Here is a 24,945-nt window from a genome sequence, read left to right as displayed (position 1 = left end):
GCTGACCTTTGGATGGATTTTTTTCCTTTTATCCTATTTGATGACTTTGAGGGTTTCACTGTGATATAAGGTGGATTCAGTCAACTGGTTTCATTTCTGGAAGATTTTAGAGAGCCAACACTCAAGCTCCCAGCTCCTAGACTGCATGCTCTAACTCTGGAGGACTTGTGTCAAGCCCCAACTTTGTTCTGTCTCCTCGAGGTTAAGAATCCACTGCACTCAGTGAGCCAAGATACTCTCAGACTGCTGGTCACTAAACTCTAATGGGCGGTGTCAGCCAAAGCATTTAGTAGTGCAGAGACAGTGGAATCCATCCTTGTTTGCATGTGACAGCAGTAGTGGCAGCAGTAGCATGGCTGCAGTAGGGTAATAGTGGGTTCTGGCATGCCTGCCTCTGTGCCAGCATTTACCACAGTGGCAAAGGGAACAAAGCTGGCAGGGTGGGGGCCCCTGCTGGTGACTGTGTATGTGGTTGCACCAGTAGTGGTACTGGCATGAGAGCAGGGTGCTCGAGAGCGCTCAGGGTAGGGAAGAATCTGCTGTTCTCTATGTCTAGTTTCACTTGTGGCAGTGCTGGCAAACAGGTGGGGCACTGGCAGGGGCGGGGTTGGGGCTAGCTGGCTCTGTGCCTGCCAAGGCTCTGACTATCGGTGGTCAGAGGGGAGAGTGGAGCAGACTACACTCCCGCTGCAGCAGTTGCAGGGCAGGGTGTACACATACACTCAAGACAAGATAAGCAAAACCTGCCCGTGCACACACATGCTGGCAAAGCCATGTGGGATGTTGCCAGGGGCCTCAGGGAATATGCAGTGTGGAAGGAGTGTGCCAGCTGGTGTGTGGCCCTGGGGACTGCCCCGGGGGTGCTCTTTGCATTTCATGCATGGTTCACCAGCACTGGAGCTTTGAGACTCCATCTCAAAAAAAAAAAAGAAAAGAAAAATTATACTTTAATTGCTTTAGCAGCATCAATGTACTGTTCTGTATAAAGTAAGCAAACATCATCTTAGAGTTTTAATTCATTGTCTAAATCTTTTATTTTAACCTGAATAAATTTTGAAAAGATAACTAAGCTTTCTGGGAAGCAAATGTTCAGCTGATATTGGAAAAATATAACCTGCTGACAGATCAAGGGAAAAAAAAGGAAAAATACTTTTTTCATTAAAAATTTAAAATTAGGCCGGGCACGGTGGCTCAAGCCTGTAATCCCAGCACTTTGGGAGGCCGAGACAGGTGGATCACGAGGTCAAGAGATCGAGACCATCCTGGCTAACATGGTGAAACCCCGTCTCTACTAAAAAATACAAAAAACTAGCCGGGCGAGGTGGTGGATGCCTGTAGTCCCAGCTACTCAGGAGGCTGAGGCAGGAGAATGGCATAAACCCGGGAGGCAGAGCTTGCAGTGAGCTGATATCTGGCCACTGCACTCTAGCCTGGGGGACAGAGCAAGACTCCGTCTCAAAAAGAAAAAAAAAATTTAAAATTATAATACATATATATATATATATTTCTATCAAAATTTAAATACAAAAAGAAAGCTGAAGACTCCCTTGAGTACCACATATGACCCCAGTCTTCTCTAAGTGTATATCCTTCCAAATCATGTTCCCTGCAGTTATATAGGTATATATCCATAAAACATACAGCTTTGTTTTATGTTAGGTATTTAATTTGCAGCCTGATGGATGGAGGATTATTCATTAAAAGGAGATCTTGTTAATTTTTTTGGTAGATTCTTTTATTTTGATCTTGATTGACTGTAAACTTATCTGCACTTTTACACTAAACAGGTCTTGGAATCAGAAATGATGCTAGCTAAAATGGTGAACATAAAGTTGGATTTAGTAAAAGATAACAGTAACTTGTTATAAAAAAGTTTAAAAGGGATAAAGGCTTGAAACCTCAGCTATCCAGTTTCATGTAAATTACTTACAAGTCTAGGTGATATTTGAGATGAGTCTTAAGAGAGGAAGAGGAATCCTAGGGAGGGGGAGGCGAGGCATGGACACGCAGAGGGACTGCACTATGCAAGGGCATGGAGAGAAGTACGTGCCTGGATTTCCAATTTTCCTGAGGATAATTTTACACCAGATCTTCTTTATTTTAAAAATCTAATCCTTTTTCTTAATAACCCTGTCTGTCCCTGATACCACCATTTTTCTCTACCAGTCTCTCAGGCTAGAAATTTTGTAGTTATCTTTGCCTCTTCTCTCCTTCATCCCGTAAATCCTACCTGTTCGGAATACATTATTGTCCTTTCTTCAAAATGTTTTATCTGTCTTTTCTTTTTCATTCTCTGCTATTAACTATAACTTCATTCTCAGTTTCACTGCTGCCTAGCTTTCTGTGCCCTGCTAGGTTCATCATTATCCATCCAACAGACATAAAAGGAAAACTGTTTCTACTCACACACTTCTGGCACCAAATGTGTAGGTTTTCCACACTAAGCAGTTCTCCAGTTCTCTGCAGATACAACCTGAGTGTCCTGCAATTCAGTTCTGAGTTGCCATCAACTGAGATCATAAGACTGCTGAGCAGTTGGTTTGAGAGGGAAGATCCTGAGTTCTGTTGGGCATACCACTTTGGAAATGTCTATTAAACATCCAAATGGATATGTCATGGAGGCAGCTGGAGTTCAGGTTAGAGGTCTGAGTCACTGATAAAACTTTGGGAGTTGTTGGCAAATGATAGCGCATTGGTCAGAGTCCAATTAGGAAAGAGAAGTCACACAGTCATTTGAACAGGAAAAGTGTACATAAGGAATTGTTAATTGCAACAGGGAAGTGGTGTAACCCAGCACAGACTAGTAGGAAGTATAGTAGGAGTAGCCACTAGTCTAGGGCTGAGGTAGAGAACTCAGGAGAGTCCTCCCCTCTTAGTGCCTTGCCCCTCATCAGAGGAACCCAGCCATGGCCCTCTCCATGTCAGGAGAGTCACTGGTGCTATACCACTGGAACGTACTAGAAATACTTCCTTAGGTGCTGGGGAAAGGAGCGGTGTCTCAGAAGGGTTATTCTATAACAAAACTGCCTGGAGCTGGTGGGAGGAGTGGGACCTGCTGGGCACTGGTCACTGTGTCCCTGGAGAAGTCAACCACCTGCAGGAGCCAGGTGAGGGAGCATAGGAGAACCAGTAACAAAGACGGCTTTCACCTACAAAGTCTCTCCATTGCTCTAGACAGGAGGTGGTGGTCAGAGTGGGATACTGTGAGGGTTGCAGTCGTTGGACCTGACAAGGTCTAAGGTCTGATCATGGAGGGAGGGGGAAGCTGAGGTAGGGCAGAGGACAAGAGTAGGCTTCATGAGATCAGAAGGATGTTAGAAGGATTATCTACCCGGATACTGACATCTCCAAGAAGAGGCCTAGTGTGAAGAAGTTAGATCCTAAGCTCTTCAGGGATAAGGGAAGCATGTGCCACGTGGGTAGCCTCCCTAGTCTAGCACCCAGTATATAGCCTATGCAGAGTGAATACCTGGGGGCTGCTGGGGGCGAAAACAAGGTCCCTGTGACAGGACCTGAAGCCTGGGGGTCTCGGTGACAGGAGTGGGCCTAGTTTTTTGGTGTAGAATTGAGCCTTGAGTGCACTGGTGGGATCATATTGCAAGGAACCCCTCCAAGAATGGAGGAAGGTGCATCCTCTGACAATGTACACTCTGTAGGCGTCCCAAGGAGCTGGGCTGGGGGTTAGATGGGCTCCAAAGCATTTCCTCAGGTGGCAATGGGTGGATCCCTGGGAAGGCAAAGCTGTGCAGGAAGAAAATGGCAAGATGCTACCTTCCCTCAGGGAAAGCCCCTTTCCCAGGAGCAGGGAAGGCGAGGCAGTTTAGGCTGGGTCAGTTTGTCCCTGCCCTCAGAGTCTGTTGGTGCTGGAAAAAGAGGGCCTTATTTTATTTATTTATTATTTATTTATTTTTCTCTGAGAGAGTGTCTTGCTCTGTCGCCCAGGCTGGAGTGCAGTGGCTCGATCTCAGCTCACTGCAACCTCCGCCTCCCAAGCTCAAGCGATCGTCCCGCCGCAGCCTCCAGAGTATGTGGGACCACAGGGACCACAGGCGCCCGCCACGACTTTGGCTTTTTATTTTTTTGTTTTCTTTTCTTTCTTTTTTTTTTGAGAGGCAGCCTCCCTATGTTGCCCAGGTTGGTCTTGAACTGGGCTCAAGCGATCCTCCTGCCTCGGCCTCCCAAAGGGCTGGGATTACAGGTGTGAGCCACCGCTTCCGGTCAAAAGAGGGCTATGGGGCACCCCCAGAACGCGAGATCTCCTTCGTCTGTCATCTTTATAGAGGAGGAAGTGGACTCCCAACCAGCCATAGTCCATTCGCCCCGGGTACGGTGACTCCGGGGCGGCCAGAACCAAATGTGTCTCCTTCCGGCTTTTGCACCGCATCAAGTAACCCGCGCCAGTACGCACAGCTGCCCTGGCCTTCGGGGAGGACTGGGGCGAGCGCAGTGCACGCTGCTAGGGAGTCCCACCGCGGGAGTTGAGGCGGCGGATTCCGAGAGCGGGGTGGGGCTGAATCCGGAGGGAGCCGGTAGAACGCACTGCGCAGATGGCGCCGGCGCCCGCACTCAGCTGTTGACTAGTCTTTCTTCCAGCTTTCCCCTGAAAGTGGTCCAGGCGGCGGTCTCTTTTTCTCTGCCTTTTTGTTTCCCTCCGGCAAGTCGGCACGAGGGTGAATTTCCGTTTCCGGCGGTGTCCAAGCGGACCTAAGGAGTCGTAGTTGTGAGCAGGTTCGGTGCCGCGGGCTGGGGTAGGTGGCGGTGGGGTCCCTGGCTCTGGGGCACTGGGAAGATCGCGAGTCGTGCGCGTGAGAAGGTCCTCCCCTGGTCCTCCGGGTCATCTTTGCTCCCGAGGAGCAGCATATTTAGCATCTGCCGGAGGTGTGCCCAGGGGTCGTTGGGAGAGTGACGGGATGAATCCCTGCAGAGAGCCCGGACTGGGAGGGAAGGTGTCGGGGAGACGTCGTTTCCTGGCGACGTGGCCCCCGGCAGGCGACTTAGACCTGAGCCGAATCTGTTGAGCCCAAATTGTGCTTTTCCCACCAAGAAGAGAAGGGGGAGAAACAGTACAAGTTCGGCACTAAAACATAGTAGAGAAGCAACATAACCTCTGAAATCACACAGCTATTCAGTTTCAAAGCGTTCCTAGTGCCCAGCTCTCCTAACTCCCGTCTAGTGTTCCTTGACATTATGGTGATATATAAAGACTTTCTGTTTCCGCTCGTGTGTGCGTCTGTGGGAAGCCTCTGACTAACCTCTGTGCTCCAGTACCCTGTGCAGCCTTGCAATGTAGCCCTTGTTGCATGGCAGGGAAGATACTAGTTTGGATTTCCTCTGCCAGTCAGATCATAGCTATATCCATTTACTGGCACAGTGGCTAGCGCATCGTAGACAGACACAAATATTTATTAAACGGAATGAATATAAGACCTTAATTGAATGAAATGGCACCCTGCTCCGCTTTTTTTCAATCAAACTGTCAGATTTTATGCAGCCCGATATCCTAAAAAAAAACTCACTAATTCAGTGATTACCAATTTATTGGCCACAGCTTCCTAGGTACCTCAGAAATCACTGGAAGGGTCTCTGTAAGTCCATGGGGTCTCCAGGCATCATCTCGAACCATTCATATCCGGCACATACAGATATTGCTATTTTTCAAATGTGTGTAGATGAGCTGTAATTTAGGAGTTTTACAGAGTCAACAGGTACTAAAAGTAATACTGCGATCACATTGGAAGTTCATAAAAACGTTTTAAATATTTTATTAAAATCTAAGTTTCAGTTTAAGTTAGGAAACCACTTCATTAGTCCAGTTGATATCTAGATCTGAGCTGTCAAGTAAGTAGCCACATGTGACTATTTAGAGTTAGAATGAAATTAATTAAAAATTCATTTTTTTCAGTTTCTTTAAGTACATTTTAAGTAACCACATGTGGCTAATGCCTAAATAGCTGAAAAGTACAGATATAGAATATTTCCATCCTTGCAGAAATAGATAGTGCTGATGTTGACACTTAAGATGAATAAAAAGTAACTTAACCATAAAATGTAACCTTAGTAGAGGTAACTCATCTAATTTACAGCATAACAGAGAGAAATTAAATTGGGGATGGTTAAGCAGTTTCTACCCTTGTTCAGTGAACAAATACATCATCTCTTCATAAAGAAATAAATGAAATTCAATGTTTTTGCCTGGGTATTGCCTGGATTGTAAAATGCTTCTCCCACCTCCTTACCCCAACCTTCTTCCTTGTAGGTTGGTTACTTGTTATTGGTAAGTAGCCACTATGGAGACTAAGGACCAGAAGAAACACAGAAAGAAAAACAGTGGACCAAAGCTGCAAAGAAAAAGAAGCAGCATCTGCAGGATCTCCAGCTAGGAGACAAAGATTCCCGGAAGAGAAATCCCAAAGCTTTTGCAGTTCAGTCTGCTGTTGGATGGCTCGATCACAGGTATGTTTAGCTACAGTCTGATGGTTCTTCCATTGATTCTTTTTAAATAGTAGGAGCCTCTCACAGGTGACATTTGGATTCACGAGTTTAGTCCCGCTCCAAAGGACATGCAGATGCATGTTGTGTGGCTTTCACTAAAATGTGAGAAGCTTTGCCATAGAAGCTGCCTTGCCTCCAGCATCTGTACACTGGTTGGTGTTTCTTGCCCAAGATACAAGAATTTAGAGAATTTGTTTCTTCCTAAACTTTAAACTGTTTCTATGGTGATAAGTGTGCTTTTTCCCTCCGGATATGTTTTATAAAGTTGTAATATAAAATGCAAAAATTACAGTATGTAATACTAACATAGCTTTATTTAGTGAGTCCTTGTGATATTCTTAGCAGTGTACTTTAAACGTTATTCAACTAAATCCTTCCAGCAGCCTCACCAGAGTAGGATCATTCCTGCCCTCATTTTATAGACAAGAAAACTGAGGTCAAGAAAACAAGTTACCTCCAATCATATAACCAGTAAGTAGGAGAGCCAAATTTAACTCCAGAGCCTCTGCTCTTATCTGTTATGATGTACTACCTCAGTATTTACCTTTTGGTTTTTAAAAAACTATTAAATCACTCATAAAATAGTCAGATTTAAGAAGTATTTAATTTTCAACTCTATACTATTGAAGTCATCTTGTTATATCTTTATTGAACAGCAGTTGATTTGGATGGGGGTCAGAAGTTAATAATTGACAAGTTACTTATATTTGTATATTGTCTGTTGTATTCTCTATAAAGTATACTAAAGTACTCATATCTGTAAGTATACTTTAAAAAGTTTACTTATAAGGTTGGTACCTTTTACTCTATTTTGAAAATGAGTTTACTTTTTTTTTTTTAAATAAATAGGACTCAGGATTTGAAGACAAAAAAGCATCATATTCCAGTGGTTGATCGAACTCCACTAGAGCCCCCATCAATAGTGGCCATGGTGACGGGGCCTCCAAAGTTGGAAAGAGCACTTTGATACAATGCCTCATTCGGAACTTCACCCGGCAGAAGTTGACCGAGATCACAGACCCTGTGATGGTCGTGTCAGGTAGGAGATGCTGCTGCAGACACAGAGTTGGCGTGACTGTTGTCATCTGAGGGACATGCATGTGTTTGTTGTTTACTTGAGTGGAACATGTTAAATATTTTCATATCATGTTACCTCTCTTTTTTTTTTTTTTTTTTTTGAGACGGAGTCTCGCTCTGTGGCCCAGGCTGGAGTGCAGTGGCCTGATCTCGGCTCACTGCAAGCTCCGCCCCCCGGGTTTACACCATTCTCCTGCCTCAGCCTCCCGAGTAGCTGGGACTACAGGCACCCGCCACCTCACCTGGTTAGTTTTTTGTATTTTTTAGTAGAGACGAGGTTTCACCATGTTAGCCAGGATGGTCTCGATCTCCTGACCTCGTGATCCGCCTGTCTCGGCCTCCCAGAGTGCTGGGATTACAGGCTTGAGCCACCGCGCCCGGCCCTACCTCTTTTATACTTTTACTAAGTTAGCTATAACTTCAGAAAAGGGTAAGTTCCCAGAGATAAGGATGTGATACGTATCTTATCCTGACAGCTCTATGGCTTTGCCAAGCATATTCCTTGGAGGGGCCTAGCAGGCCTGGTCACCGTGAACACATCATTTAACACATAGCACGTACCGCCTATGTGCCAGGTGCACACGCTTGCCCTTATGAAGCCACATACTGGTGGAAGTGCATGTTTTCTCTTTTTCCTATGAGAATTTGTCAGGTTTGGAAGATGGTGACCTTTCCAAGTTTGAGGAAAGATGAAACAAACTTCCAGTGGTAGAATGGCAATGCACACTCTGAAATCTCTTGTTATTACAGTAATATAGTTGGATTGGGGCTTTTCTTTATCTTTGGAGCATCTGCATTTTCTTTTCCTTTTTTTGAGACAGAGTCTTACTCTGTGGCACAGGCTGGAATGCAGTGGTGTGATTACAGCTCACTGCAGCCTCAACCTCTGAGGCTCAAGCTATCCTCCTACCTTAGCCTCCTGAGTAGTATATGCCACCATGCCTCACTAATTTTTCTTTTTTTTTATTTTTACGTTTTTGTAGAGATGGGGTTTCCCCATGTGGTCCAGGCTGGTGTTAAAACTGGGCTCAAGGGATCCACCTGTCCTGGTCTCTCAAGGTGCTGGGACTACAGGCATGAGCCACTGTGCCCAGCCCATATTTTCTTGACCATTTTCTTACTACCTTAATTTACAAATAATTATTGTTATAAATATTCTGTTGCATTGTGTTTGAGGATGTTTGTAGCTATAGTGGGAATACAGGAAATTTTGATAGAGATGAAGACATTGGCCTGCAGCTGAACAGCAGGATCATGGTTATCATGGAGCCAGTCCAGTCAGAATTTTCCCTGTTTGAGCACTTTTATTCATCTGGGTAGACTTTTGATATTATCTAAATTTAGAACATAGGAAAAAAAACAAGATGGAATTTATTTTATTTTACCAGTTTTTGCCTATAAAAATGAACTTCTGGTACACTCCTGTAAATGTATGTGGTGTTTCACTGGATGCAATTATAAAATGAAAATTAAGAGTTCATGGTTAGAATTTTTTCAGGGTCTTTTTAAAGTAAAATTTTCATCTTTTCACTTATAGGTAAAAAGCGCAGACTCGCCATTATTGAATGCAGGTGTGACATTAATATGATGATTGATCTGGCTAAAGCAGCAGATCTGGTTAGTCAGCAGGGGCAGCCTGGGGTGCTGATAGAGACTTACAGCATTGTAATAGGTTATTTACCCCGTGATGAAGGGAAGAGAGTTTTATGATTATTAAAGGAATCATGGTCAATATCAGGGATACAGTGGATGTGACTGAATTGATGATGACAATAATAGTAATAAATGTTGTTATATTAATAATACAGATGGAATGTGCACAATGAAATGTATTCCAAAATCTAAAAGCAAATGACAGCATGGAGAAAACCTTTAGTGATCACAGCTAATAAGAGCTCATTAACATGCATACATATAATGTACAAATATATCATAGTAAGTACCATTTCTTCTTGGACCCTTCCTGGCACTGTGCTAACTGCTTTCTACAAATTTAGCTTACATAAACCCTTGATACACCCTTCAGGTGAGTAGGTATTATCTGTAGTTTACATAAGATGAAATAGAGCTTCCTAGCAGTTAAGTAATTAGTGTAAAGATGGGACCCTTGTTCCTGATGGTTCTAGAACTTTCATCCTTAATGATAATGCTAAAGTAAGTACATGAATTGCCTGAAGAAGAGGTCAGAGTTTATCAATAGAAAATTTAGATAGTACTCAGTGTGTGGAAAATGTACACGCTCTTGCATTTATGGAAATGATAATGTTCACTATTCCTGATATTCTATTAACTCTCTTTTGAATTAGCAAAAATAAAATACAAATTAGCAGAAAAAAAAAAAAAAGCCAGACACAGTGGGTCACACCTGTAATCCCAGCACTTTGGGAGACCGAAGTGGGCAGATCACCTGAGGTCGGGAGTTCGAGACCAGCCTGACCAACATGCAGAAACCCTGTCGCTACTAAAAATACAAAATTAGCCAGGTGAGGTGGTGCATGCCTCTAATCCCAGTTACTTAGGATTAGCAGGAGAATCGCTTCAACCTGGGAGGCGGAGGTTGTGGTGAGCCGAGATCACACCATTGCACTCCAGCCTGGGCAACAAGAGCGAAATTCTGTCTCCCAAAAAAAAAAAGCAAAAAGATAAGCCATATTGGTTAGGAAGTGTGGGGTGACAGATACCTTGGTTTTTTCATTTTTATTTAGTTCTTTCTAGAGCTACAGATTTTATACTTTGGCCCAGGAAGACTCCTAAAATATCAAGGAAAAAGTAATACAGATTTTAAAGTTGTGCCATTTAATGTCAGAAAACTAAATAACATTCAAATTTTGAATATGTAATGCTACTATTAGTAAAAATAAGTGTAATTAATGTAAAGTTGTGTAAAGATTACTAAACCTTGTATACTTGAAAAGATTGAAACAGTTCATAGAAGTCATTTGTTTCTCTTTTATTTAAAATGTAGCAAGTTTCTAATTTTAAAGACATACATATTAAGAGATGCCTTTACTTTTTTATTTTTAGTTATTATGGATACATAATAGTTGTGCATATTTATAGGGGACATGTAGTATTTTGATAGAAGCATATAATGTGTGATGATCAAATCAGGGTAATTCAGATATCCGTCACTTCAAACATTTATAATTTCTTTGTGTTGGGAACATTTTAATTTCATTCTTTTAGTTATTCTGAATTATATAATAAATTATAGTCACCCTATTGTACTGTTGGACACTAGAATTTATTCTATGTAACTGTATTTTTGTACCTGTTAACCTTTGCCTCTTTGTCCCTCCCTCCCTGCTCCCCTTCCCAGCCTCTTAACCATCATTGAGAGAGATGCTTATGTAAATCTTTTTAAGATTTTCAAAAAGAGCACACACATTTGGTAAAGCACTCTAACTAATGCAGGGTACACACAATGCGCGTTTTCTCTTTTCTTGCTCTAACCGCTGGTCTCTCAGGTCCCTGCAGAGCAGTATCCTTCCAGATGGATGTAAACACACATGCCACCCTTTAAAAACACAAATGGTAGCTTATTTTACACACTCTTCTATGCTTTGCTTTTTTCCTGTAATGTATCTTGGAGGTATATAATCAGTAAGTACTATAGCTCTGCCTCCTTCTTTTTAATATAATATTCCATTCTATGGATGCACCATAATTTATTTAGCCTAGCTTATGTTGATTGCTCTGCTCTGGGTTGTCAGAGCCTCCTGACTACGGCAAAGGCACACAGTACGTGGATTTGGGTGTGTACGTGTGTGTGTGGATTAGGGGAGTAACACTGGCTTCGATGACAAAGATTGGCAGCTGAGGGCCTGTTTGCTCCCTGTTCTTCCTGACCCTACAACCAGCTGCTTGCCCCTTGGCACTCTGTGGCATCAGATGTGGTGTGAGGATTTTCCACCTGTTCTTCTAGCTGGTCCAGTGTTGCTGGAGAGCTCTGCTTACTGCCTCGGTCTGCCGTGGCAGTTGTGCTTGCCTACAAGCCCAACTTCATATATTCTGTGGTTTCGGGTTTTGAATGTTTCCTAGTTTAATCAAAGGTGGGCATTTCTATTTCCATTTTGTGTTATTTTCAGTTATCCATGGAAAGATAAGAACAGAACTATCTTTAATATTAAAACTAGAAGTTTCCAGGAATCAATTCTGAAATTATTTTGCATCTTTGAAGTGTCTTAAATTTTAAAAATTGGTCTTATCTGCTTATATTTTCTTATAGACTACCATTCATCATAATCTTACCGTTTTTTGACTTAATTCTAAACTGGTAGCTGTTTAAAAAATTTCTGAGCAATTGAGTTATACAAATTAACATACAAGATAGAGGTGTACACTGCATACTTCCCAGCAAAAACAGATGTGTGTGTATGTGTGTGTGTGTGTGTGTGTGTGTGAGGAGCTTGAAATAAGAGGTTGATTTTCTGTACCTATTTAATATATTTCATTGATTATCACTTTCTTCCCACTCTTTGGGTATCAGAGACCTGTTATTTGATGTAAAAATATATTATAGAAAACTTCATTTCTTTAAATTAGGATTTCTTAGGTAAGGCCAGGTTAGACCCAGCCTTTTCTGAGTTACTTCTCATGATTAGAATTCTTAAAATGCAAGTTTATATCCTAGTGGGCATTGTTTTATGGTTGTTTTAAGAGCAAGTCAGAGGGTGGTGGTTTCTCTGGGTGATGCCTGTGTAGTCATTTGATTTAGTCTGCAGTGGGACTTTTCTGTCGAGGGCCAGATAGTAAATATTTTCAGCTTTGTGGATCGTATCTTTTGCAGCTACTTTGCTCTGCAGTTGTAGTGCACAGGCAGCCATAGACAATATGTAAATGAATTAATGTGGTTGTGTTCCAATAAAATTTTAGTTACAAACACAGGTGATGGGTGGATTTGGCCCGTGGCCAGTTGCCAACCCCTAGTGTAGGTGGTCTGCTTTGGTAGTTTCTTTGAGAAATGATGTGATCTGCTTGTAGGTACTGATGCTTATAGATGCCAGCTTTGGGTTTGAAATGGAAACCTTTGAGTTTCTAAACATCTGTCAAGTACATGGCTTTCCTAAAATTATGGGAGTTCTCACCCACCTCAACTCCTTCAAGCATAATAAGAAACGAAAGAAGACAAAGAAGCGATTAAAACACAGATTCTGGACAGAAGTTTACCCGGTAGGAAGAGAAATAATTGTTAGATACCAACAGTATAATCCTTTTAAAATAGACTGAAGAGGCCAGGCACAGTGGCTCATGCCTGTAATCCCAGCACTTTGGGAGGCAGACTCTGGTGGATCACTTGAGGCCAGGAGTTTCGAGCTCAGGGCAATATGGCCAAACCCCGTCTCTACTGAAAATGCAAAAATTAGTCGGGTGTGGTGGTGCGCGCCTGTAATCCCAGCTACTCAGGAGGCTGAGACGTGAGAATTGCTTGAAGCTGGAAGTCAAAGGGTGCAGTGAGCTGAGATTGTGCCACTGCACTCCAGCCTGGGTGACAGAGTGAGACTCCGTCTCAAACAAACAAACAAAAAGACTGAAGAGACGTTGCTAAACATCTCTAGAATTTGCCTCCTGCATTCCCTTTGTGTATGTGTTCCCCGTCTCTAGAAGGTTTCCCTCAAGAGAGCGCTTATTCTGGGCCTCTTAATGTATTTCATTTGTCTCTGTACCTGCTGCACCAGGCAGTGTCTGGGTGTTTGAGGGTGGGAACTTAATAGAGTACATCAGAAGTTTCTGCCAGTTACAGGACCAGGCACTGCCCCTTCCTTTCCATACTGCTCTGGTCCATCGGCCACAGAACTGTTTCTGTGCTCAGAGGCTTCACCTCCCTCTCCTCACCATACTTAGATGGATGCCCCTGCTCAGCTGCAGAGCAGTCTGCCTCTTTGGGGTTCTAATAAGTCCTGAAAGAAGCCAGCAAGGCTCTGGAAACCTCAGGACAGTGGTTTTGCTGGAAGTCCCCCTTCTTAGGATTGCTTCTTGTTTAGAGCTTTTATTTTGTTGCAGTAGTGATGAGAATTTAATTGGAATTTAATTTTTAATTTTCCTTTAATGTTTAGGGTACCAAGCTGTTTTACCTTTCTGGAACGGTGCATGGAGAATATCAAAACCAAGAAATCCACAATCTGGGCCGTTTTATTACAGTTATGAAGTTTAGGCCTTTCACATGGCAAACTTCTCACCCTTATATCCTGGCAGACAGGTAAAAAGTGATTGTAAACTTTTTCTTCCTGGGCCACATATTTCAAAGCTAAAAAGGCTAGAAAAAGAACAGTGATAGGATTTATTTTGTGCCTGTTTGAATAGTCAGGGGTAGAAGTGTAGTTGATGGAAAATGTCTACTTATATCATTGCTCAAAGATGCTGTGCCTTTAGGAGTAAATTAACTATGAGAAGTTTAGGACAATGGGAGGACTTGGAAGCATTTAAGGCTACAGGATGTGGCCCCATCCTATGTTCATCCTCAGTTTTCAGTGATGCTGCCTTCGTGCCCAGGTGCTTGAGTCCTTCATGTGTGCCTTCAGTTTCCTTCCTTTGTGCTCTTCTTTGTGCTGTTGTTTTCTCAGCCTGGAATACCCTTTCTCCACCTGCCAGAATCCAAGCCACAGTAAAAATCCCAGAGCACAGGCTCACCCTCTTCCAAAAAGGGATTTTCTGAATATGTTCTTCACTCCTCCCTGACCCCAGGTGGACGTCATCTCCCTGTCTGGTGTCTTCCCGAATAAATGTCACTTTCAGCCTAGAGACACAGTTGTGTGCCTGCCCCTTTTCCACTGCTGGATGGTGAACGGTGCTTCCTTATTTCTGCATTTTCTAGTTTTCTAAATGACATGCTTGGTGGACAAGAGTGTGATGAGTCACTGACACATGAAAGGAGGTATAGGAACTTTTGGCGTTGATTTCTGCTGTATGATTGTGTTTATTTTTCTGGGATGGAAGATTTGACAAACCCAGAGGATATCCAAACAAACATCACATGTGACCGGCAGGTGTCACTTTATGGTTATGTAAGAGGAGCACACTTGAAAAATAAAAGCCAAATTCACATGGCAGGTCTTCTCTTGTTGTAGAACATACTAAAATTACACATAGGATTCTTGGGGTGGCTTCATTTCTCAGGAAAACTGAAAAATGACCATATAAGGGAAGATGGCCTTGCTGGAGGTTTTAATAAGCCAACTATGTGTAGGCCTGCAGAGTGTTATCGAATCCCCTCTTCTCTGACCTCTTGTCTTGTAGCTAGAGGGACACTATTCCCGTGTGGCACGATGCCCTTCTTTAGGGTCATGGGTTAAGCCCTTGGACTGTGGATCGTTGTTAACCCCCAAGTCAACAGTAGATACTTACTTCCTGTCAGCTGAAGCTTGCTTTTTGGGTCCTGTCTTCCAGGAATAGAAGATTTTGCCATGCATGACATCAGTTTCCTCCCAGACCCTTGCGCTCTTCCTGAACAATGAAAGAAGCGCTGTTTAAATGAGAAGGAGAAGCTGGTTTATGCGCCTCTTTCTGGAGTTGGGCGAGTGCTGTATGACAAAGATGCTGTCTATGTTGACCTTGGTGGCAGCCATGGTTTTCAGGCATCGGTGAGATGGGGGTCATTGCTCTGAACTCTCATTGTTTCCGAGTCTATTTTTTTTTTTTTTTAATTATACTTTAAGTTCTAGGGTACATGTGCATGACGTTTATATCATGTATAACTCCCCAATGCAATCCCTCCCTCCTCCCCCCTCCCCATGATAGGCCCCAGTGTGTGATGTTCCCCTTCCCGAGTCCAAGTGATCTCATTGTTCAGTTCCCACCTATGAGTGAGAACATGCGGTGTTTGGTTTTCTCTTCTTGTGATAGTTTGCTAAGAATGATGGTTTCCAGCTGCATCCATGTCCCTACAAAGGATGCAAACTCATCCTTTTTTATGGCTGCATAGTATTCCATGGTGTATATGTGCCACATTTTCTTAATCCAGTCTGTCACAGATGGACATTTGGGTTGATTCCAAGTCTTTGCTATTGTGAATAGTGCCGCAATAAACATACGTGTGCATGTGTCTTTGTAGTAGAGTAATTTATAATCCTTTGGGTATATACCCAGTAGTGGGATGGCTGGGTCATATGGTACATCTAGTTCTAGATCCTTGAGGAATCGCCATACTGTTTTCCATAATGGTTGAACTAGTTTACAATCCCACCAACAGTGTAAAAGTGTTCCTATTTCTCCACATCCTCTCCAACACCTGTTGTTTCCTGACTTCTTAATGATTGCCATTCTAACTGGTGTGAGATGGTATCTCATTGTAGTTTTGATTTGCATTTCTCTGATGGCGAGTGATGATGAGCATTTTTTCATGTGTCTGTTGGCTGTATGGATGTCTTCTTTTGAGAAATGTCTGTTCATATCCTTTCCCCACTTTTTGATGGGGTTGTTTGTTTTTTTCTTGTATATTTGTTTGAGTTCTTTGTAGATTCTGGATATTAGCCCTTTGTCAGATGAGTAGGTTGCAAAAATTTTTTCCCATTCTGTAGGTTGCCTGTTCACTCTGATGGTAGTTTCTTTAGCGGTGCAAAAGCTCTTTAGTTTAATTAGATCCCATGTGTCAATTTTTGCTTTTGCTGCCGTTGCTTTTGGTGTTTTAGACATGAAGTCCTTGCCCATGCCTATGTCCTGAATGGTACTACCTAGATTTTCTTCTAGGGTTTTTATGGTATTAGGTCTAACATTTAAGTCTCTAATCCATCTTGAATTAATTTTCATATAAGGGGTAAGGAAAGGATCCAGTTTCAGCTTTCTACTTATGGCTAGCCAATTTTCCCAGCACCATTTATTAAATAGGGAATCCTTTCCCCATTTCTTGTTTCTCTCAGGTTTGTCAAAGATCAGATGGCTGTAGATGTGTGGTATTATTTCTGAGGACTCTGTTCTGTTCCATTGGTCTATATCTCTGTTGTGGTACCAGTACCATGCTGTTTTGGTTACTGTAGCCTTGTAGTATAGTTTGAAGTCAGGTAGCGTGACGCCTCCAGCTTTGTCCTTTTGACTTAGGATTGTCTTGGCAATGCGGGCTCTTTTTTGGTTCCATATGAACTTTAAAGCAGTTTTTTCCAATTCTGTGAAGAAACTCATTGGTAGCTTGATGGGGATGGCATTGAATCTATAAATCACCTTGGGCAGTATGGCCATTTTCACGATATTGATTCTTCCTATCCATGAGCATGGTATGTTCTTCCATTTGTTTGTGTCCTCTTTGATTTCACTGAGCAGTGGTTTGTAGTTCTCCTTGAAGAGGTCCTTTACATCCCTTGTAAGCTGGATTCCTAGGTATTTTATTCTCTTTGAAGCAATTGTGAATGGAAGTTCATTCCTGACTTGGCTCTCTGCTTGTCTGTTACTGGTGTATAAGAATGCTTGTGATTTTTGCACATTAATTTTGTATCCTGAGACTTTGCTGAAGTTGCTTATCAGCTTAAGGAGATTTTGGGCTGAGACGATGGGGTTTTCTAAATATACAATCATGTCATCTGCAAACAGGGACAATTTGACTTCTTCTTTTCCTAACTGGATACCCTTGATTTCTTTCTCTTGCCTGATTGCCCTAGCCAGAACTTCCAACACTATGTTGAATAGGAGTGGTGAGAGAGGGCATCCCTGTCTTGTGCCAGTTTTCAAAGGGAATTTTTCCAGTTTTTGCCCATTCAGTATGATATTAGCTGTGGGTTTGTCATAAATAGCTCTTATTATTTTGAGGTACGTTCCATCAATACCAAATTTATTGAGCGTTTTTAGCATAAAGGGCTGTTGAATTTTGTCAAAAGCCTTTTCTGCATCTATTGAGATAATTATGTGGTTCTTGTCTTTGGTTCTGTTTATATGCTGGATTACGTTTATTGATTTGCGAATGTTGAACCAGCCTTGCATCCCAGGGATGAAGCCCACTTGATCATGGTGGATAAGCTTTTTGATGTGCTGCTGAATCCGGTTTGCCAGTATTTTATTGAGGATTTTTGCATCGATGTTCATCAGGGATATTGGTCTAAAATTCTCTTTTTTTGTTGTGTCTCTGCCAGGCTTTGGTATCAGGATGATGTTGGCCTCATAAAAAGAGTTAGGGAGGATTCCCTCTTTTTCTATTGATTGAAATAGTTTCAGAAGGAATGGTACCAGCTCCTCCTTGTACCTCTGGTAGAATTCAGCTGTGAATCCATCTGGTCCTGGACTTTTTTTGGTGGGTAGGCTATTAATTGTTGCCTCAATTTCAGAGCCTGCTATTGGTCTATTCAGGGATTCAACTTCTTCCTGGTTTAGTCTTGGGAGAGTGTAAGTGTCCAGGAAATTATCCATTTCTTCTAGATTTTCTAGTTGATTTGCGTAGAGGCATTTATAGTATTCTCTGATGGTTGTTTGTATTTCTGTGGGGTCGGTGGTGATATCCCCTTTATCATTTTTTATTGCGTCTATTTGATTCTTCTCTCTTTTCTTCTTTATTAGTCTAGCTAGCGGTCTGTCAATTTTGTTGATCTTTTCAAAAAACCAACTCCTGGATTCATTGATTTTTTGGAGGGTTTTTTGTGTCTCTATCTCCTTCAGTTCTGCTCTGATCTTAGTTATTTCTTGCCTTCTGCTAGCTTTTGAATGTGTTTGCTCTTGCCTCTCTAGTTCTTTTAATTGTGATGTTAGAGTGTCAATTTTAGATCTCTCCTGCTTTCTCTTGTGGGCATTTAGTGCTATAAATTTCCCTCTACACACTGCTTTAAATGTGTCCCAGAGATTCTGGTATGTTGTATCTTTGTTCTCATTGGTTTCAAAGAACATCTTTATTTCTGCTTTCATTTCGTTATGTACCCAGTAGTCATTCAGGAGCAGGTTGTTCAGTTTCCATGTAGTTGAGCGGTTTTGATTGAGTTTCTTAGTCCTGAGTTCTAGTTTGATTGCACTGTGGTCTGAGAGACAGTTTGTTATAATTTCAGTTCTTGTACATTTGCTGAGGAGTGCTTTACTTCCAATTATGTGGTCAATTTTGGAATAAGTGCGATGTGGTGCTGAGAAGAATGTATATTCTGTTGATTTGGGGTGGAGAGTTCTATAGATGTCTATTAGGTCCGCTTGGTGCAGAGATGAGTTCAATTCCTGGATATCCTTGTTAACTTTCTGTCTCGTTGATCTGTCTAATGTTGACAGTGGAGTGTTGAAGTCTCCCATTATTATTGTATGGGAGTCTAAGTCTCTTTGTAGGTCTCTAAGGACTTGCTTTATGAATCTGGGTGCTCCTATATTGGGTGCATAGATATTTAGGAGAGTTAGCTCTTCCTGTTGAATTGATCCCTTTACCATTATGTAATGGCCTTCTTTGTCTCTTTTGATCTTTGATGGTTTAAAGTCTGTTTTATCAGAGACTAGGATTGCAACCCCTGCTTTTTTTTGTTCTCCATTTGCTTGGTAGATCTTCCTCCATCCCTTTATTTTGAGCCTATGTATGTCTCTGCATGTGAGATGGGTCTCCTGAATACAGCAGCCGAGTCTATTTTTTAATCAAAAAAAGTAATGTACTCAGCTTTTATTTATTGAAGATTTTTCTCTTGTACTTATAATAAAGGCCCAAATGCATATTGTAAATATGTAGAATAAAAAGAATACCTTTTTTTCATTGTACCAAACAGAAGAGTCCTGTCCTCCATGCCTCCATGCCTCCTTGATCTGTGGCCCCAGTGCGGGCCCTGCTGCCTGTGTGGCACCTGCACGGCTTATCTCCGTTTCTACAAAACCAGTGTGCTTGCCAGCTCTCGTTGGTCTTTTTCTTTTTCTCATTCACAATGGTCTCCTCATTCTTTATTTTAAAGCGGATTTCCAATGTTTATTTCTTAGTTCTCAAGTGGAATTTTATTGGGTTAAAATCAGGGTTATTTTAAAATGTTAGAAAAGCTAGCATTGTTGTAGCACTGGAACTGAGATTTTTCTAGCTAGGTGTTTAGGTTATCAGGTTATATACTCACTGAGCTTTGGAAAAGTTTAGTGGATATGGAGATCCATTTCAAGCTTTGTTGTAAGGATTTTCTTCTCTGGTTTTTGAGGCCTTAAGAAAGGTTCTCAGGAAATGTGTCTAAGATAATTTTGAAAACTGAGTGAAACCAGTGTCTCTCCATGATCTCTGTGCTTTCCTCACGTGCCCTTTCTTGGTGGTCTTTACAGGACGAGGTGGGGCCCACCCATGAGCTGGTCCAGAGTCTCATCTCCACTCACTCCACCACTGATGCCAAGATGGCTTCAAGTCGGGTGATGCTGTTTTCTGATTCCAAGCCACTTGGGTCAGAGGCTATAGATAATCAAGGGGAAGTCTGCTTTTTTTCTATTTTTAATGAAAAGACATACTACAGAAGATCATATCACCTGTAATTCTGCCATCATAACACATTTTGGTGGGATTCATTCTATGTTGTTTTGTTTTTCTTTGTGTGTGCATGTGTCTCTGAGGGCTCTTCACTTACCTGACATTATGAGGGAGTCTTTTCTAGAAATAAAATACAGGATGCATTTTTCAACAGACCCCAAATGTTCCTCAAAGACCACGCCATCTTCCATAGGTTGCTTTTTTGTTTTTTAAGAGACCTGAAGCCACTTGGCTTTCTTTTGGTGGCCAAAACACTAGAGGAGTCAGGGAGTTTGTGGCTGTCCAGAAGCCACATGCCTTGTCTCTGAAAGTTTTATTTAGATTATGTTGTATTATCTCCCATGGGTAAGTTTCCACTCATGTATGGCTTACGTGAATTATTTTTCAGCCTGGGTTAAGCATTTGTATACCTTTATAATTAGTGGATGTTTGCAAAACATTGGTTTTGTTGTATTGATTTGTGACTCCCAGTAAAATTTATCTGAAAATTTTGAGATAATCGAGTATGTAATTTCTTACAATGTGCATAAACTACCTACCACAGTGCCTGAGATAACGAGTGTTATTAGCTATTTTCATTTTTGCATATCCTTCTAATTGTATACAAGAATACTATCTTCTAATACAGTTACAGGTAAAATACATAATTTTATTTCTATATTCTGAGCATTTTTTTTCTATACAGTCTTTATGTAGTCATCCTTTTGTTGTTACCGGTGTTTTTTTGTTATTGTGGTTTCTTTGTTTTTTTTTTTTTTTGTTATTGTGGTTTCTTTGTTTTTGTTTTGAGATAAGTTCTCACTTTGTCTCCCAGGCTGGAGTGCAGTGGCGTGATCTTGGCTCACTGCAGCCTTGAACTCCCAGGCTCAAGTGATCCTCCTGCTTCAGCCCCACAAGTACCTAGGATTACAAGAGTACACCACCACTCCAAGCTAATTTTTTTTGTTTTGTTCTAGGGACGAGTTCTCATTATGTTGCCTAGGCTGGTCTCGAACTCCTGGGCTCAAGCAATCCTCCCGCCTTGGCCTCCCACAATCCTGGGATTACAGATGTGAGCCACTGTGCCTGGCCTATTATTCCTGTATTCTAACTTATCCATCTCTTATGGTACGATTTTTAGTTTTTTCTAATTTATGTTTTCATATTTTTATCTATTGTGCTTTGTATAGTTTTCTTTCATCCAGTGATTTTAGCCTCCTTATGATCTTCTCTATCAGTTATGGCACTGGTGACTTTAAATGAATATTCTTCCTCTGTCATTCCTCCTACATTTGTTAGCTGGAATTTTTAGCAAAGAGCTTTCACTTCTTCCCTTTATTTTGGTATCACTGCTGACTAATGCACTTGTGTTTTATTCCATGGGTTATTTTCCATCACTGTCATTGTTCTTTCTGATGCCTGTGCTGTCCCAGATTCGGCCGCAGGAGCATTCAGCCTGTCTCCTGTGTCCTTTCAACTGTCTCTGTTAGTCTTTGAGCATTTCTTCCTTTCTGACAGAACAAGAGGATCCAGGCTCATTTTGCCCTCTTTCTGTCTTGGGCCTGGACTCAGCCATTTCTCTTAAGGATCATGTATTTTTAGCTTAGAAATTAATCAGCTTTCCAAAAGATCTACAAAACACTAACTTCCCTGTTGAGCAATTTTTTTCTAAAATTAGATTTTTTTAAAAGGGTTATTCCTTTATTCTCTCTATAAGTTCTTTTGAAGTGTGGTGTTAGGGAACCATGCCTGAGTTTGCTTATTAACTCTTCTAGTGTCTATCAGATCATTTTTTCCCTATGCTCTGTCATCTTAAACATCTTAAACAATTCCTTGACATTTTCTGTTTCTTTGTATTTTCATTGACTATATTGCCATTTCTAGATTAGCTGATTAATGTACAAATTGAATTATTTTGCATTTCCTTGGTAATACAGGCTGTTGATGCCAAAGGAGGAAAAACAAATGGACTTGAAAACTGGTTGAATGTGTCGGACAGCCATTTTGGGAGATGATTCTGTGCTAACATCCTCTCTCCTCTCTTGATCCCTTGATTTTTTTTTCTTACCCAGATATATACAGGTTGATTTTGTCTTTCTAGAAGATCCAAGATCTTTGGTTTAGAGATATGTTCTCTTAATGTTAATTGGTATTAGAATACTCTTTTCTACATTTTATTTCAATACATTTTAAGAATAGAAATGATTGTATTTTCTTTTAACTGGTGAAGTCAAGCATGGCATACAAATGTTGTATTCTCAGTATTTCAAAAACTTTCCTTCTTACTGTACAAGTTGTATTCAGCATATAAAGTCTATCCAGCTTTGTGTTAGATGCAGTGCGATTATTACATGTTGATAAGGTATGAATTGGAGATGGGATCCAAAAGTACTATACTTATTGTAATTTTTAAGCTAATTGTAGGTTTGGTGGTGAATATTTTGCTTCTGCAAAATGCAAACAGCATTTCATCAGAAGTTGTTTTATGGTCTTTCAGACATTTTGTTTTATATCTTTGGTGCTTTTTGCCCATGAAGTATCTCTTTTGTGTGTTTGTGCGTGTGTGTATTGATCTGCCTCGAAATTTCACAGCGCTCATTGTCGGGAATCAGCAGAATCAGGCCTAGGCAGAGAGCTGAGCAGTACTCTCAGTATGTCTCTGTGTCTTGGGTGCCACATTATCTCCGTTGTTTATTAATAAATTGGGGAACTCTCTGACCTGTAACAAAGGTTGAATAGATCAGGACAATTGGAAGAGGAATCCTCTGCTCTGTTGTCACCTCTTCTTTTTCTATTCACACATGTCAGATAGAGACATGCGTGTGGTAAATTATTTTGTCAGAATGAAAGCCTGGTCGATTAAATGCTTTCTTCCTACTGTACTGAATATCGATCTCTTGTTCATTCCTTGGTACTATATTTGGTTATTTATGTTTTCATTGCTTTTAGTGTCAGAGATGACTTTGGATTTCCAGTTCTGCGTGCTCCTGTCTGGCTCCTGAACCCAGCTGGAGAGGTGAGTCTGTCCCAACTGGTGAAGTACTGAGAAGAAGCTACACAAAAGGCAGCAAGGTGTTAATAAGTGTACCTCTGACATTTCAGCCACCTGTGACTTTTCCATGGAATGAACAAGTAGTAGTCTCTGTCAGAACTACATTTTAAAGGAAAAAAAGAAACTTGAAGTCGTAAACTGTTTATTAATTTATGCTGTTATTTTTGTGTTTACTCAACTCATTTATATTGACTTGTAAATTAGCAATTTATGAACTACTATTTAGCAATTCATTGCCTAAGTGTCAGCAAACAAATTTTGTTGTTAATAAAGAATCTAGTGACTGGGCACAGTGGTTCATATCTGTAATCTCAGCACATTGGGAGGGCAAGGCAGGAGGATTCCTTGAGGCCAGGAGTTCAAGACCAGCCTGGGCAACATAGCAAGATTTCATCTCTACAAAATCATGAAAACATTGGCTGGGCATGGTGCCTCATTCCTGTAGTTCAGGCTACTCAGGAGCCTGAGGTAGGAGGATCACGTGAACCCAGGAGTTTGAGGCTACAGTGAGCTATGTATGATCCTAACACTGCTCTCCAGCCTGGGTGACAACCAAGACACCATCTCTTCAAAAAAGGAATCTAGGAGCATCAGTGTGTGCACGCAGCATGGCTTGTGAATGCAGAAGTGCATGTGTGCATAGTTGTGCTCAATAATATGTTGATGATTATACCTTCTCAGAATGAAGGTAATTTATTTTTTATTTTTTATTTTTTGAGAGGGAATCTCGCTCTGTCGTCCAGGCTGGAGTGCAGTGGCACAATCTTGGCTCACTGCAACCTCCGCCTCCCAGATTCAAGCAATTCTCCTGCCTCAGCCTCCCAAGTAGCTGGAATTACAGACGCCCACTACCACGCCCGGCTAATTTTTGTTTGTTTTTTTTTCAGTAGAGACGAGGTTTCAGTATGTAGGTGAAGCTGGTCTCGAACTCCTGACCTCAAATGATCTGCCCACCCCGGCCCCCCCAAAGTGGTGGGATTACAGGCATGAGCCACTGTGCCCGGCCTGTTTATTCTCTTAAGAGAGAAAATGAGTGGATTAATGGACTGTAGTTCTGCACAACGTGGAAAACTCTTAAAGTGGAAGTACTGGGGCAAGTGCTCTGACAGGCTAGGATGGTGCAGTCAGTCCCTTCACCCAGAAATCAGTAGGCTGTTAGCAGTTCAGACTCAAACCTTGTGAAAAACAGGTGGTGGAAAGGAAGTCCCTCGCAGCAACTGGCACCATAATCAAGACAGAATGTTTGCAGAATAAATGGAGTTACCTGCTTTCAGCCCCAGGTGGTAGCTATTGTCTGCCCTGGCGATAGGTAATATTAATTTGTGATCCTGTTGTCTTAAAATGGGGTCACACATCTCCGGTGGAATTAAGTCCACAGTGAAGTTGTCCCCTCATCCCCAAAGAGATAAACATATATGAATGAACTGAAGTGATAAGATAACAACTACTGCTGCCTGGGATCATGAGAGACCTGAAATGAACTGATAGGAAGTGAAAGGTGGCTGAGATAATGAGAATAGACCCATCTGCAGAGGATCATAAAACCAGCAAAGACAAGGTCTTGTGTAAGATGCCTTCAGAAGCTCTGTCCATGAGAACTCTAAGGACCTCTCCAGACCTGGTGGCTGCTGCTGTGATCTCTGCCCAAAAGGAGCCTCTGACCAGCATCCAAAGGGCTTCTGGACCCACTGGACTCTTCTGGAGGCACACTGGTCTCCCAAGCCATGGCTGTGGCTTTTTACTCCCTTTATCACTGCCTGTGTGTAGAATGATAATTGCATAATTAATAGTGTGAAGACCTCTTGATAAATGGTAAATCTGAACATCTGTATTTGGCTGATGTGTCACTGTGAAACCTCACAGCTTCAGTCAGTGTCAACGCAGCTAGGGAGTTTGTACCTAATGCACATATCACTGGGCATAGTCTACAGGCACCTAATAACTCAGGTACCTTAACAGTCACTAATGAGTG

General features: G+C 41.7%; 1 long non-coding RNA gene across 1 annotated transcript; it reads right to left on the bottom strand.

The window, feature by feature from the left end:
• Positions 1-3,914: 3,914 nt before the first annotated feature.
• On the bottom strand, positions 3,915-24,945 carry LOC117082420. The gene is made up of 3 exons (XR_004436605.1): positions 23,735-24,945; positions 11,527-11,529; positions 3,915-3,957 (listed from the first exon to the last, which is right to left on the bottom strand). It is a non-coding gene; the product is annotated as an uncharacterized LOC117082420 (long non-coding RNA).

The sequence above is a fragment of the Trachypithecus francoisi genome, unplaced genomic scaffold, assembly GCF_009764315.1.
Source record: "Trachypithecus francoisi isolate TF-2019V2 unplaced genomic scaffold, Tfra_2.0 Lachesis_group9, whole genome shotgun sequence".
Classification (NCBI taxonomy): domain Eukaryota; kingdom Metazoa; phylum Chordata; class Mammalia; order Primates; family Cercopithecidae; genus Trachypithecus; species Trachypithecus francoisi.
Note: the sequence above shows the minus strand (reverse complement) of the source record. Positions and strands in the feature narration are given on the sequence as shown.